Source organism: Ochlerotatus camptorhynchus, unplaced genomic scaffold, assembly GCF_037179485.1.
Source record: "Ochlerotatus camptorhynchus isolate MF236.1 unplaced genomic scaffold, CSIRO-AGI_Acam_v1.1 ptg000176l, whole genome shotgun sequence".
NCBI classification, from domain to species: domain Eukaryota; kingdom Metazoa; phylum Arthropoda; class Insecta; order Diptera; family Culicidae; genus Ochlerotatus; species Ochlerotatus camptorhynchus.
Window position 1 is genome coordinate 809,533 of NW_027040666.1, and position 15,977 is coordinate 825,509.

At 38.3% G+C, this 15,977-nt stretch overlaps 1 protein-coding gene across 3 annotated transcripts in view; it reads right to left on the minus strand.

The window, feature by feature from the left end:
• Ddr (discoidin domain-containing receptor 2) overlaps positions 1-15,977 on the minus strand; it is an 819,413-nt gene that overhangs the window by 649,276 nt on the left and 154,160 nt on the right. Inside the window, exon 2 of one of the 3 annotated variants that reach the window (XM_065222577.1) lies at positions 1,915-1,984. The exons of the other annotated variants lie outside the window; for them this stretch is intronic. The gene's annotated coding sequence lies outside the window, so the exon portion shown is untranslated. The remainder of the gene's footprint in view (positions 1-1,914; positions 1,985-15,977) is intronic. 3 annotated transcript variants of the gene reach the window in all.

Genomic DNA, 15,977 nt, shown 5'->3' on the forward strand with positions numbered 1-15,977 from the left:
AATACAAATAGGGTAAACGCTCCTAAAGTTGCGGTTCGTTAGAAGCATTAGGTTCCTATAATTGTGTATTGAGTCTCCATACACAACTAAAGGAACCTAACGCTTCTAACGTACCGCTACTATAGGAGCGTTTCCCTAGTAATTTTATTTAATGTTGTTTCGTCTTTGATTGAATCTTACAGACTACATTCACTGAAAAAAAAATAATAAGTTCTGTTCACTCAAGATGTAATGCATAAGAGATACAGATTTGAATTAAAAGTTGTAGCTAATATCAAAACGTACAAAAACTTCTTTTAGCTTTTTTCGGAATTCTGTTGTACATTAATGCACGAAATGAATGTAAATAACTTTTCATGCCTGATCTTGTTAACTAGCATTTAAATGTAATTTTTGCACAGATAACAATCTTAAATGTTTCAACTATTGTTTCCTGTGTGATATAAAAAAGCGCACTTGCCCAAAGTTACAATTTTTCACCAAATGTTTTTGTTCAACGATTTTTATCAATTTGTATGTGTCCATGCTTTTAAATTTGTTTAAAAAAAATTTGCATTTTTAATGAACTTTAAAAAAAACTAAAAGTATTAAACGTACACTTTTTGAGATATTTTAGTTTTTAAGTTGAAAATTCATGTTGATTTTTCCTAATATAATTGCGCTAATTTTTCCAGTGCATCAAAATTAATTACATTTTGGATTTGTGTTCCATTATAAATGCAGACTAAGAATATGCATTAACCTTTTAAATAACTCAATTTACTCCTTAAAGAACTCAATTTCAGGAGTGACAACAAAAATTAAATGATATTGCACGTCAGACATTATTCTCCTTAACGACCTGAAAATTTAACTGAATGTGAATAATTCTGCAGAAAATAGATTCACTTTCAACAACTTTTCGAAATTCATTTCATATTAAGGGGCTGTTCATAAACTACGTAGACATATTAGGATGGGGTGTTAAAATTTGTATGGACAATTGTCTACGCAGGGGTAGGGGGGGTCAATAATCCAAAAATATGTCTAGTTTATGAACAGCCCATAACATAAAATCCTAAAATTACATTCTATAAATTATGAAACAGCTCTCAGAATCATATAAGCTCATAAGAACATTCTTCAGGATTCTTGGAATAGGTCATTGATTTATTACCTTTTGTTTGATACTGTTTTTTTTTCTTTCATAATATTTACATTTTTAAGAACTAAGAATAAATAGGCGAGGAAAAACGTGAATTCAATTACAACAAAACTCGAAGTCTGACTGACGGCGCCGCTTAAAATAAAGGTCTTACTATAAGCAGCAACTTCACAGAAGGCACTTTGTCCACGCTGTAGAGGTAAAGGTAATTCATTAAAGACTGGATGTAAATGGGGGTTTTGTTGAAATGTTTGGAAAATTACACCCCTTCACTCTTTCGATCATAGAACTGGTTCATTAGAATCAACTTAGCTCAGAATTTCAAAGCATGTAGCTGCATCAGGATTCAATCGAACTGCACCGCGAGAATCAAGTTTTTTTTATTAAGATATTGGTTTTGAACGCATGTAAACATTGGGTTCGTGTATTTAAAAAAATGAGGTATGATTGGAAACATAAACTAGACTGGCCCAAAAAAAAAAAGAAACTTCTCTAGATTTGTGAATTTAGGTGAGCGAACCACTCTGTAAAAGGTTCACTTCATTTGATTGCAGCCCGAACAACCGATTTGAGTTTGGAGTTTATATTTGATTTTGTTTGAAATGTATGAGGAAATGACATCCCTTCGCTCTCTATGAGCTCGTAGAATATGTAAACTTTTATTTTTAGGGCTAGCTAAGTAGACTAACTGGCTAATATACCGTGCGGTTCTGAACTCCTTACATTTAAAAGTAAATCTTTTTTGATTGGTATTGAATCGTAGCTGTTACCTTTGCACTGCACTTATAGCAACCAATTTGTGAAAGATCATTCATCAGCCTTTTTTAGGTGTCCTCCTACCTGAAATAAAAACAAAAGTGTACACGTTAAGTTTGACATGCTAGAGTTTAATCTACTAAGTTTAGATATAATCTGTTTCATCGGCACATATCCTCTTATAAAAAAAGTTATCTTCTGCATCTGGTTAAGCCACACAACCATGCCTGATTTAAGAGCTTTCCTTTTTAACGATGTTTTTACATCTCATGGTTTAGTATGGTTTGTATAGTGTGTCGCTCGTTACAATAGTGACAACAGAACCCACCCCGGATTAAAGTGCCATTTTCCTACATACACATAGGCACAACCTCAACCCCGCTTGTGGCACACCGTGTGTATGTACATGTGCTCATCATCTCATCCAAGCTTGGGAAACAATTTCGCCTGCAGCATAGTGATAAGTCACGTCGAGAACGTGCGCTTTCGCGAATGTCTCCCCAGTACCAGTTAGCACAAGTTTCGTGCACACATAACGAACGGATGAGACAAAGTTTTAATCTTGCTCTCATCAGATCCCGCATCCCGCACACATACATACATTCGAAGTAGCGGAAAACTAAAAGAATGAAAAGAACGGAGCTGCCTGTCTTTCCCCTTTCGACCCCGTTCAGCGAGTACAGGATACCTAGGTATGTGATGGTTGCGAAGTTGGTGAACAGGGCTAACGACACCGGCTTGAGAGCACTTTAAGACGAGGAGACACTCCTTTCGACTTCGAAGCAGCTTTGCAGGCAGCTCTTCACAACATTGATTATGTTGTGTTAATGTCTTTCAATTTCGTGTGGTAACACTCACTCTACTGGCTTAGACAACAGAGCTCAGTGGAACAGTAGATCAACTTTTAATTTTCACCCGTACCGACAACGACGTTCTGCGTTGGATGGTTAAGGGTCTGACTCGCCATAATCTCCACCAACGCGGGAAAGACGACAACGAAGACATCGATGCTTTCTCTCGCCCAGCAGCAGCAGCAGTTAGATGTCTATATATCATCATGGTAAAGTACACAAATCCTCGGATTAAAATAATATAAATATTGACATTCTATTTATACTACTCTTTCTGGCGGTGGTTCTTTTTCTCAAGTGTTTGCTCGACCGTGTGGTGGATGAGTAGACATGCACGCCGACTCTGAAAACGTGAAAACTGATATTAAATGATACTGGTACACCCAATATTACATTCTTTGAGTATTCTGTAGTTCAAATTGTATCCGATTTTGTTTAAGAAATGTTTAAAGGACACATGACGCCGTTTTAAAGCAGACGTTGTACAAACCGATCACTTAACACTAGACAATGGACAACACATAACACCCATTAAACCAGGGGGTGAGCTCAGATAGCCTCGATTTTCCTGTGCATAGAGTCTCATTATGCTTGCTACACAATGTACAAATTCATGCATTCGATAGATAGAAAAATCTCAATAAGTAATTGTAGAAATGCATCTAGAACACTGAGTTGAGAGCCGACAACACGCCAAGAAGCAGAAGAAGACCAGTAGGTAAAATTCCTTGATACGAAAAGTTCCACCACACTATACACCTGAACGACGGGTGATACCGATAACCGTACGCCCACGAAGCCCACGAAGCAAAGAAGAGTCGTCTTACATCCATTAAAATTACGATCGGCTCATAACCCTGCCCCTACCTAGGAATCCGATTTAATCTACTGCCACCGAATTGTGTGTGCGTGTTGCTGCTACAAAAAAAAATCGGAATTAGCTTCCCCCTTCACCAGAATGACAATCTGCTTCTTCTGCACGGGACGGAACTAGTGTGGCAAACATGAGCACAGATCTGTTGAACAGCCCATGAGCCGCATCACGTGTGATCTTCTCCAACATCGTGTAAAGTTGGTGTTAAATATTGGCCGTGACAACGAATTGATGTGTGTTTACAATTTGACTTAGTTCTCCCATCACACAAGAGTGCGCTTTGGATGCCGACGGAATGGAGGCGGACAGACTTGGAAGTGAAATTTTGTATCACGTCAAAACAACCATCTACTGGGGATTAGGGAGTTCAGTTTGACAGGTTCCTGGAGACCGAAATGTGGGTGCATTGTTTAGGAAGAGAAGTGCCACTAATTTCGAAGAATTATGTTAGAACAAATTGGATATGTATGCAAACTTCTGTCGGCTAGAAATTATGATCTGTGAAAGACAGTCGTGTTTTACATGGTTTATGATCAAGAGAGGTGATTTTTTGGAAAATATGTGCAGCCACCGGCAAAATATTTCAACGGTAAAATCATCCATTTGTTTGCAACACATTCGTTTTTAGCAAATTAATTACGATAATAATGGTGCTAAACACATAACAGGATACATTGGAGCAATTTCACGCCAAATAACGCTTCGATCAGACTCAACCTTCTCCAATTTGCATGAAACTATGCATAATAGTCTATTGCCCATAACTAACATAGTTGAAGATGCTTAACATCAAATATCAAGCTTAAAGTGGTAATTTTATAAGATAGATGAAGAGATGAAAGTATAGAGATGATAGTTCCGTTAGAGTACGGTATAGTGAAAATTGTATATAGAGAGTAGAGCTGTGACTTCAACTATCCGGATAATTTAGTTTTTTCAATAAAAATACTTTCAGGTAAATAAAATATCGTTGAATTGATATTGAGTATATAGAATATCATGCTTTCTAGTGCCCAATATTGAAATAAAATAAATTAAGAAAACGTTGAGATAGTTATCAGGCGGATAGTAATTATCCGGATATCCGGATAGTGACATTTATTCTCCCTTTAACTGTTTTCTTTTTTACTGTTCTAAATATTTGGCAAAAAGTTGGTTGTTGACGCCCATCCAAAGTAACATTGTAAGTTTTATCGAGGTTTTAAAGCATGCTACAAGCCTAAATCACGGTCTTAGAACCCTTATAAAACCAGAATTGTTACTTGGGATGTGACCCGATGTGGTATGGCAAATCTGTTAATCGCCAAAATTTAATAAAATTGAAAAATAAAAATATCCGAGTCCCAGCACTAATAGAGAGTAGACAGAGAGCAAAGGTTAATTTTGAGGAAGGCACGAATCGGGTTGATCGTCTCCGTTACCTAGCTTCCCTGTTCGGAGGGATGGCGGATCTCGCCACAAATGGCAAAAGAGATGATCGCCGTTTTGCTCACGTACCTTCGACGTGCGGAAACAGTTCTATCGATTGTTTCACACTCAAGTCGTCATGTGACGTAAGCATCTAGTCGATGGGTTTGGAAATTGCAGCTGTTGTTAGGTCTACCGCTGTATGAGCTCCTGTCATCACATGTTAACGATCTCGAAGAGACATGGGTACCCAAGTAACATTGCAGGTTTTATCGGGGTTTTATCGGGGTTTTATAGCATTCTACAAGACTAAATCATGGTCTACAGAACCCTCATAAAACCAAAATTGCTACTTGGGTAGGGCGAGGTGCTGCTACTGTACCTTTCGACCAATGATAGTATGGATACATGGTAAGGATGGTTGGTCGAAAGATATAGTATCTCCCCTTGTTGATGATGACATACAAAAAATTAATTAAATCAAGTAGATGAACCATCTAGCCCCACCTTAGCCTATTGACTTGTGGATTATCCCTGCTTTTAAGTTGTCAACTCATACACACTTAGAAAAAATCATGTAAATTTAGGTGCTCTGAGAGTGACATATACGAGCGTCATTTTTGACTTACATTTGAGTCATAACAGACGCGAAATATAGCTTAATCAAACGTACTTTTCGTCGAGCAACGAACTTTTCAGTCTCGGAGCACTTAATATTACATGACATGTTTGTTTACGTCTCATCTTTTATGTCAAAGACGGATTCCGTCACGTGTAAAATTAGTTATTTCTAAGTGTGTAGTTTGTAGAGAACATTTTGCACTAATATCATGATGTATACATAGTTTCTTCTTTGTTAGGGTATTCAAAGCTTAATCACAGACAAACATATATAATTCTTTGAAAAAAATTCTTCAAAAATATCGTCAAGGGTATTTTGCATGCGCACTAGCACCATCTATCATGCACATTCCCAAGCATTTATGTGCAACCAGAGCATCTCTCGTTCATGCCATTTTTTCACCAGTTGCTTTCCTTCGTTCTGTCAATGCGTCAACTGTGTTGAATAAAAACAAAACAGATGGAAGTCAGTGATATTGGTTCTACGAAATTTTCCGTAGATCTATTGGCAAATCAAAGTTGGCACTCCTGGAGAATAGAAGAACTATGAAAGTGATGATGGTTTCAAAATTTTCCACGGGGAAGTATACGAGTGCAATCTTAAAATGCTTTTATTTTGTGAATGGAGCATTTTATTTAAATCTGGTTACCGCTACGGTAGTAGAAAACTTAAGGACTACTCAATAGACATATAATACAGAAAACATAATTTCTTTTCAGATTTTTAGGTGCAAACATAGATTTCAGACTGTAGCAGCAACCAGATTTAAATAAAGTGCTCCATTTTCAAAATAAAAGCATTTTAAGATTGCACTCGTATACTTCCCCGTGGAAAATTTTGAAACCATCATCACTTTGATAGTTCGTCTATTATCCACGAGTGCCAGCTTTCATTTGTTAATAGAATTGATTGAATTCTGTAGAAATAAGGATCCGTAGGAAAAAATCACAGAAGCTAAAACTTTTTTTTATAGATTTGTTTTGTTTGTTTAGTGTGCTTTTTCTTTTGCAGGAAACAAGTTTTTAAACGAGGTAATGCATCACTAATTAGTGCTTTTTCTACCACCGCTCATAACTTTAATGTGTGTACAGCAAAAAAATATAATATGTATCAATCAATGAAATTCATGGTGAAGTATTGAACATCAATAACTGGTAAAAGGGGTAAAAATTGATAAAATATTACAGTCATCAACATGATTTGTTCAAAAATTCTGTGTTAATCGTATAGCGTAATATAAGGAACGGAATGACTAATAAGCAGCACTTTTGATGTAATATTCAACAACTTTTTTTTTCTGTATTCGTCAGATGCGGTATGTGTCTCCAGTGGGATGCCTTGACCACTTATCATTTTCAAGAGCTGACATCTACTAACTAGAACTAGCATCACTGATAAGTTCGAAATGTGGTGGCTTGCTCAATGCTTCAGTGGCGCCACCATGACAAATGCAAGCACATTCCCAACTAAAACATTATTTGCGATGAATGTGATTGTGAGAGTTATGTCTGCTTATCTGTGGCTTAATGTTTGATGATATTAAACTAGACATTTCAAATCTTACGAATGTTTTTTAAAATTACTCATTTAATATGAACAATACATGCAAATATAAAGTAACGAAACAAACGGAATCTTTTCCTGTTTTATTAAATTCTTGGCTTGATCAGCTACTTAGAACCACCGAAAATCTGTCAAGTGGATCAGGAGTATGTAAATACCAAAAGGTCAATGTTCATGCGTTACAATTTCTCCTCGCTTAACCCTTTTCCAGTACAGTGGTATTTTGATTATGGCATGTTTCGATTTTGGTATGCTTCGATTTTGGAAACATGGGGACTATTCATAAACCACGGGCGAATTGAACGGGCGATTGTCTACGTGAATGGAGGGGGAGGGTCTAAAACTTCACTCGCAAGTTTCTCCCAATTTATCTGGATGCTCATTCCAATTTCTCGAAAAATTACCATCAGCCTCCAAATTCCAGTGGAGGCGGGGATTTATTGATAGCTCTACATAGAGAAAAAATCCCGGCAATGGTGTGCTGGTATTCTAGTTCTTTTTTGGATTTAATTACGAAAAATTTTCCAAAATTTTCTAGACCATAACGAAAATCCACCTCCAGCATGGCATTGCATTATAGCTGCGTCTTGACCGACTGAGCTAAGAAAGTCCCCTGATAGTTTCCTGGTTGATGTGCTCGATTATTAGTGAAAATGTATGGTTAGAATCCTTGTTTTTTTTAGCAATTTCTCAGAAAGTCTAAGAAACTTCCTCACAATTTTGATACGAAATTTTTTATTAAACTTTGCGGGAATAGTTTCCAAGAATGTAGGCTCTTGGCAGGGAACCTGAACGCCCACCAACCCAACTGGGGCGATTCATCCACCGATCCAAGAAGCACAGCGCTGGCAGACCCCTTCGACCAAAAGGACATGGTCGATCTTAATGACGGTTCTTCGACCTTTTTCAACGGCAAGCAGTCCAAGGCTACATGGACCGTAAACTGGGACCTTCACGGCAGTGACCACCATCCAATACTCATCCAGCTTTGCGTAGGATCGACACCTGTAACGACGTAGCGTCCAAGATGGCACTACGACCAGGCAGGGTAGGTGGTCTATGAGACTTATGTCAATATGCTATTATAGCAAAAGAATCCTACCAATTTTCCAGAGTTCACGAGTATGATCCTAGATACCCCCTAGCCATTCCCTGCGCTTGCCCATCTCCCGGGCGAAAATATCTTCGCAGGTGGTCTAAAGAGACAAATGTGGCAGTAAAAGCTAAGGCACTTCGGCGTGTCAAGCGCCTCCCAGCTAACCACCCGCGAAAAGAATTAACCCTACAAACATATGGAGAACGGCACAACCAATGCAGGCAGACGATCCGGGATGTATAACGAAATAGTTGGACCGACTTCCTGGATAGCATAAATGCTTCCCAGTGGTATGTGTACCTGTTTGGAAAAATATATTCCCTTAGCAGGAAAAGGCGCAGCACACCGCTCTCAATCAAGACTGGCGGTACCAACATCACCTATTTTGCTAAGCTTCCGCTATCAATCAATATGAGCCCACCTTTCCCCGCAAAACAAGACGATCTACTGCCGATATCGCCAATTCCACTAGACAGCATCAACTCTCCAAATAACCAAGACTTCTTCTTGAAGGAGCTGCAATTTGCATTGCGATACAGCACCGGCAACTCGGCTGGCCAAGACGAAATAGTTTAAAAAATCTTCCTGTCAACGGCAAGGACAAATTATTGGATTTTTACAACGAGGTGTGGTGCACTGGTAACTTTCCGGCCACTTGGCGAGAAAGTTTGGTGATCCCGAGGCCAACGCTACCACACGAGGTACCGATAAATTCCATTCGATTGTGTTAACCAGCTGTTCAAGCAAGGTGCTGGATAGCATGGTCAATCGTCGACTTTGCGCTGCATTGGAGGAAAATGGATACCTTGACCACCGGCAGCACACCTTCCGGGGAGGAAAGGAAGCCTCCACGTATTTCACCTCGCTGGAAGAACTGTTGAAGGATCGTCTCCTTCGATATCCCCAAGGCTTTTAACAGAACAAAGACGCCGTTAGTATTGCAAAAGCTTATCAGCTGGGGTTTTAAATATCTTTTTGGTCTAGACGATCTAAAGGTTCATGTTGATAATAAAAAGCATTTCCAACCAACTCTGAAAATCATTAACTTCATACGTGAAAAAAAAAACACTTTGAAAGCTTATCTTAAGGTTATCTTTCGGTGTAAAACATTCGTTCCGAAGGGAAGTAAAACCGTTGGTCCCCGGTTCATGAGTTGATGGGTCGATAGGTTGGAAAAAGTTTGGGAGCTGCTGCTGTAATGTATATTATTTTTTTTTCTTGATTTGTTTTCCGTTGATCTTGTTTTCCGTGATGAGCACCAATTCTACCGACGCCAGGAAGGCAGCTCCCACACCTGGGCCCTACTTATCGACCCATCAACTCATGAACCGGGGACCAACGGCATGTCATGTCTCAGAATATCCCGGTGACGCCGACTGGGAATGAACCCAGGCCTGCTGGCGTGAGAAGTTATCACGCTTACCACTACACCACCGGCGCCGCTGTAGTAATGTTTACAAAACTACCTTCAGTAAACTGTATTCAATAATTCTCTCCAATTTTTCCAATTATTTTGCAAAATGGCGTCTATCATTTTTCAATCAATTGTAGTACGAAAACGTCACTTCTGATCAAAATAACGCCTGAGACCAAGTTGTAGAGACAAATAAATTCCTTATAGAAAAAATGTACACGGTACATATTTTTTTTATATTTTAAGTAAAAACGACAAAAAAGTGTAAAAACTCAAATATCTCAAAAAGTAGGTCTTAATTTTTTTTTCAAAAAAAAACTCATGAAAATAAAAACTTTTGAAAAATTTAAAACCATGGACACTTAAAAATTGTGCAACAAAATATGATGCTCAAATATTTGAACTTTTTGTTAATAAGCTTTACTCGTTTTCAGCGCAAAAATTACTAACAAGAAGTTCAAAAAAGTTCCATTAGTTGATGTTCTAGGATTTTTGTCAATTTTCAAGTGCCTACACGGGAAAAAATCCGATCTCCGAAATGAGAAAAATGACTCATGATTTCATGAACACAGCGTATTTTCATGTTATGAAAATACACCATGAATAATATTCATGATATCATGAGCAACTTTTGCGTAACGCAGCAAATATTCCCAAAATCATGAATCATCCGAGTTGAAATCATGAGCTAAATTCATGGGTTTAACTTTTAACCAAAAAATGCAAAAAGAATAAATTAAAGCATCAGACTGGATCCGAACCAAGAACCTTGAGATCACTAAACCCATACTTTCACCACTAGACTATCAGCACTTGTATAAGTTGGAAGACAAAAGGCGTATAAGAGATACCTATGTAGTGCGGTTTATGAAGACGGTTTGCCAAGTACGTGTAACGCTTGTAGCGGTCTTGATTCCACTGCATTATGAAATCATGAATTTCCATGACGAAATCATGAATCATTGTTACGATTTCATGGGATGGCAAGTTTTTTCATTTCATGATTTTTTATTCATGAAAATGGAATCGGATTTTTTCCCGTGTATGGTTCGAAAATTCCAAAGTTTTAATTTTTCATTAGATTAATAAAAGATATTTTAAAATTGAAGATACACTTTTTGAGATATTTGAGTTTTTAACATTTTTACCCTTCTTACAAAGAAGGGTATAGATATCACTTGAAAAACCGACTATCGACCCGAGGCCCGGAGGGCCGAGTGTCATATACCATTCGACTCAGCTCGACGAGATCGGAACATGTATGTTTGTGTGTGTGTACGTGTGTATGTGTGTATGTGTGTGTGTATGTAACGAAATGAATGCGCTCACGTTTCTCAGCAACTGCTCAACCGATTTGGACAAACTTGGCGCCAAATGATAGGTCTTTGGGTCCCATTGAACGCTATTGAACGGTTTTGAAGTCGGTGAACCGGTTCCGGAGATATGGCCGGAATAAGATCCGGTGAATATGGGCCTTCACGCTGGATTTAACGGAAAACGTATCAAAACCATCATGCGACACATCAAATTACTACAGAATTCAAAAATAAGATCAATGCAAGTCGTGTTAAGTGTTCCAGACCACATTGGACACACTTGGACATGTTCCGGGTACCCCGGGGAAGTTGCTTGAATATGAATTGAATTAAAACCCATTAAATCACATTAAAATACGATGATAAGGTGATGATAAGGTGAGCCTCACCAAATAGACTACACCCGGATATATTCCGGGTACCCCCAGGCAGTGGCGTAGCGTCACTGGATGACACGGGGGTGGGGGGCTAGGTCACTGATAATGACAATAAAATAAATAAACTTGAATAAGTAAGAAGGGTCTGATCACACCATAGGTGGATAAATTCGGGTTTTTTTTTGTTATTTTTACTCAAAATTAATAAAACAAAAATTACGGTGTATATTTTTCATAGAAAGACTTTACTTTTCTCGACGATCGACGTAATTCCGATAAGAAGTGACGTTCCCGTGCTACAGACGTCATTTTAAAAAAAAGTTTAAGATCCAAGAAGGCCAAATTTTCGCAAAAATATGAATGATTGCCTATAACAAACAATAATGGAAAGTTTCATACAATCGGAAAAGGTCGAGTATTTTTTTCTATTTGGTCTGGAATTGCTCAAACACTTTAAGAGCCATATAGATTACTTAAACAGTATTAATTTGAATAAATAATATAAATAAATAAATAAATAAATAAATAAATAAATATTTGAATTTTTTTTTAAAGACATATGTGCATAAGTCTTTAACATGTTTATCAAACCTAATAAAAAAAAATAGGTATTTAGTATGTGCATTAATTGATTGCTGATTTTTTCCACCCCGTCCTTTGACCGTCAACTTTCATTAATTTAAGTAAATCGTAAGAAAAATTAAATCCATACCGCAAATATCACAGACTACATCGCAACCGTTGCATTAAATTTTCCACACCCAAATTGCATTGTCACAGATAAACGCATCATCGTCTGCTCTGCACTCGTCAGCCGAAACCCCACCTCGCCACAGAATTGCATCATCAGCGAATGATGATCGTTCGGGGTCACCATTCACTCTTTGCTACTGGTACTGCAGCTGCACATGGTTTTGAGGGCGTTGCAAATTATACATACGGCAAAACACCAGCAACAATACGCTTAATGACAGGCGAAGGATAAGCGTATGTTTTGTTTAATACCTTTCATCGTAGCTAAATATTTATCAACATTAAATGTTGATAGAAACCAATAAACAACTAACCGTGCCGTCCGTCGTGTCTCACTCTCTTCTGGCATGGACGGGATACGTAGTCTCGTCATCAGCAAAATGAGCAAACGGGAAATGCATTGTGACCCTCGCGCAGAACATGTCCAAACTCCAAACGATTCATACTAATTACACTAACCCAAATTTTCCCGCATATCAGTATTAACGTGAGTAATCACGGGGCCCTGTGTCTGGTCTTCTTCCTTTGCACGGTTCGTTACAATGGACCAAAACCACCGGACCGAGTGGCCAGACGTCCCTTTCCCATCGCATATCGCTTGGCCGCTGGGATAATTGTGGAAATTACGATTGTTTGCAAACTCCGTCCGCAGCATGGGATTCGCTCTTCCTGCTTTTCTAATTAAAAATACGACCCAACCCTCATTTGGTCGGATTTCGGTTTTTATTTATTTGTTGTTGCTGCATATTTCATGGATTCTGTCATTATGAGCCAACCAGCCTACCAATTTCCGGTCCTTTCGACGGAATAAATAAAACCAGACCGGAACTTCAACGCGAAGAGACAAGATAATTAACAGCAAAACTTCCAGGATCAACGGATTGGGATTTTTTCTCATCGCCTCATTAGACGTACCGCAAAACGGGGTAATATTGATAATTTTTTAAAGTATATTCTAAATATTTTTTACAGCAATGAATGTTTTTCAAATTTTATATTTTTCAAACAAGTACTGAGGATCCAAGAGTCAATTCGTTAGTAATATGTTTAATAGAAATTAAAGCATTTGCACTATTTTTTTTAGTTATGTGACCGAGCTTCAGTTTTTTGATTTGGGGTTACTTTGATAATGCTCGATGAATGTAGAAAAAAAATGAGTGAGACTCAAACAATGTAGTTCTTTAAATATGAAACTTTGAATGAGTGTTTAATCAGAAAACCTCATAAGCAATAAGAATGCAACAATGAATTTGTGATGGCTTTATCTGAAATACATTTCATAATTGATGGTTGCGTGCTTTTTCAAACAGGCGAAAACAAAACGAAAATGGTCTTTTAATATGTTTGTAAAATATGTAACACATAGGGGAAATGACGGCTTCGGCATGCCAGACTATTTTCGGCAACCCAAATTGAAATACTATTTTCACTAGATTTTCTTACGAAAACACTTCGTTGAATGCATGCACACGATTCTTTATGCTTTCACCTTCAATTTGACTATATTTTTACCACTGAGAAAAAGCAATATAGCAAGGTTTTCTTGAAATGAAACACACGCACTACAAATTGTAGCTGATTTCGAGTTGCCGATAATAGAACAGCAGATGTATATGCAGTTCAAATGGAACGGTTGCCGAAGAAAAACTGGTTGCCGACAATACTCGCTCTCACTAGAGAAGATTGTAGCTTTGTAAAAGCGTTTCAAAACAGTTTTTGACAATTCTTTCGACTGAAATTGTTAGAGCAGCTGGCAGCAAAAGATTGTAAACAAACCAATACTGCACATGTGTGCGTTCCTTAGAGAAAAAGGCTATAGAAAGAAGGTCGCTGCTTAGGTTGCCGAGAATACGTAAATTACCCTACTATATAAAAACTATATACAATATCGACGGAAGTACCGTAAGCTACAATATGGAACCAATGTTTCTTATGTGGAAAAAGCATAGTGAGTAACTATAATCTTTACATTATACTATCAAAGTTACCCGCATTATCAAAGATACCCCGTTTTACGGTATTAGAAATGGATTGGATATTTTATGGATCATCGACTGGAACCCATTCACCTCTAATGCGGAGCTTTGTGCGTTCCTGGAAAAAAAAATCTCCGTCAGGTTATCAGAAGAGGTTAAAAGAATTATGTCATCGACTGTGTGTCTAAAACCCTACCAATCGGAAATGCTAAATGTCACAAAGCAAGTGCAAACGTTTCGAAATGTAAGGACGCTTCCGTGAGCAACATTTCCGTTAACCAGAAACCATTTCCAAGCTCATCGTAAAACATCGTCAGCATGATGCCAAAAACGTCCAACCACCCCAAGACATCTGTGTCTGATAATACCCCATACCAATTGAATCGGATATCACCATCGTCATTATCTTCAAAGCAAATGAAACCAGAGACGAGCAATCGGATGTCATAAACGCACAAGCTTCCAGCAAAGACAATAATCAAGCTCTATCTTGGTGTTTATTAGCATCTCAATCGGATGACTGGCCCCAGTCAGAACCGGCACTGCTGCTGACTGTGGAAGAGGATATCATGTTTAATCGCTGAAGTTAATAAAACATTAGTGATATGTGAATGATCACCATCGTAGTCATTGGCAACGATAGTCGGTCGTCGTCGTTGGAGTTCATCTTTTTGCGCTCTATCTATTCTCGCCAATAAGAGATTTGAGCAGTGAGGCAGAATAATTGCCATGCGATAGTGAGTAAGAGTTGAAGCTATCCTCGATGACAGGACTAAAATAGCGGATTAAATGTTTGTGTTGAGTTGCTACAAGTAGATGAGAACGATAAATAAGAATGGAGGGGATTTTTTTGTTCCATTTAAGCACATTTATGATTTTTAACTCAAAATTACTTTTACCTTGCCAGACAGCATTTCGATTGGAAGTGACGTTTTCTTGTTATGATTTATTTTAACATATCAAATACGCCGTTTTGAAGTGTTTTTCTGTGATTTTAAAAATGGCCGAATTTTAGCTCAAATGTGAATGATTGATCATAACAAACAATTATGCAAAGTTTAATGCAAATCGGAGAAGGTCACGTCAGATCGATTCGTCCTTTGGCGTGGAACTGCTCAGCTATCATGTACAGTGAACATGGTCTGTTAAGTAAGATCCAATCAGTGGTTGTTGGAAGGGGCAGAATGATCACACTCCCCAGCAAAATACAACGCTGTGCTATATGAAAGCAATATATGTATAGTTCCATGTGTAGCCCTGTCAACAACCTGCCCACCAGCAAAACGAACTTGCAGAGACAATCAGTGGAGACCAGAACAGCAGCAATAGCATGGGAAAAAAACTTTCACTGATTTCATGCAGATTTGCCTTCTTCGTTCAGGTTGTTCTCCAAGTCCATCAGTCCCAGGATAGGGTGGAAAAAAGCAATCAGAAGTTAGTTCCCACGGCAAGTTTTCATCCCCGTGGGTTCTTGGAGAACTCGTTCTATCGACAACGGCCAAACAGTTATCGAGATTTCCAGATTTAATTTTATTCCGCTCAGACACATGGACATGGACACCGACGACGGTGGGTGCTGACGCGGCTGGTCAGAAAAGAAACTAGGACCCAAGAGTTTTTCCCCTGCCAGTGCTGCCTGGAGATAATTTGATAACTTCCCACACTGCTACCATCCCCAAGAGTCGGGCCCGCGTGGCATATTGGGCGTGCGAGAAGCGCAGAGAGGAGAGGAAAGACGAATCTGGCACTGATTTTCCCCTCGAGTTTCTTTGCGAAAGGAAAATAAGCAACAGGGTCATGAAAAGTAATATTCTAGAAGTAATAAAAG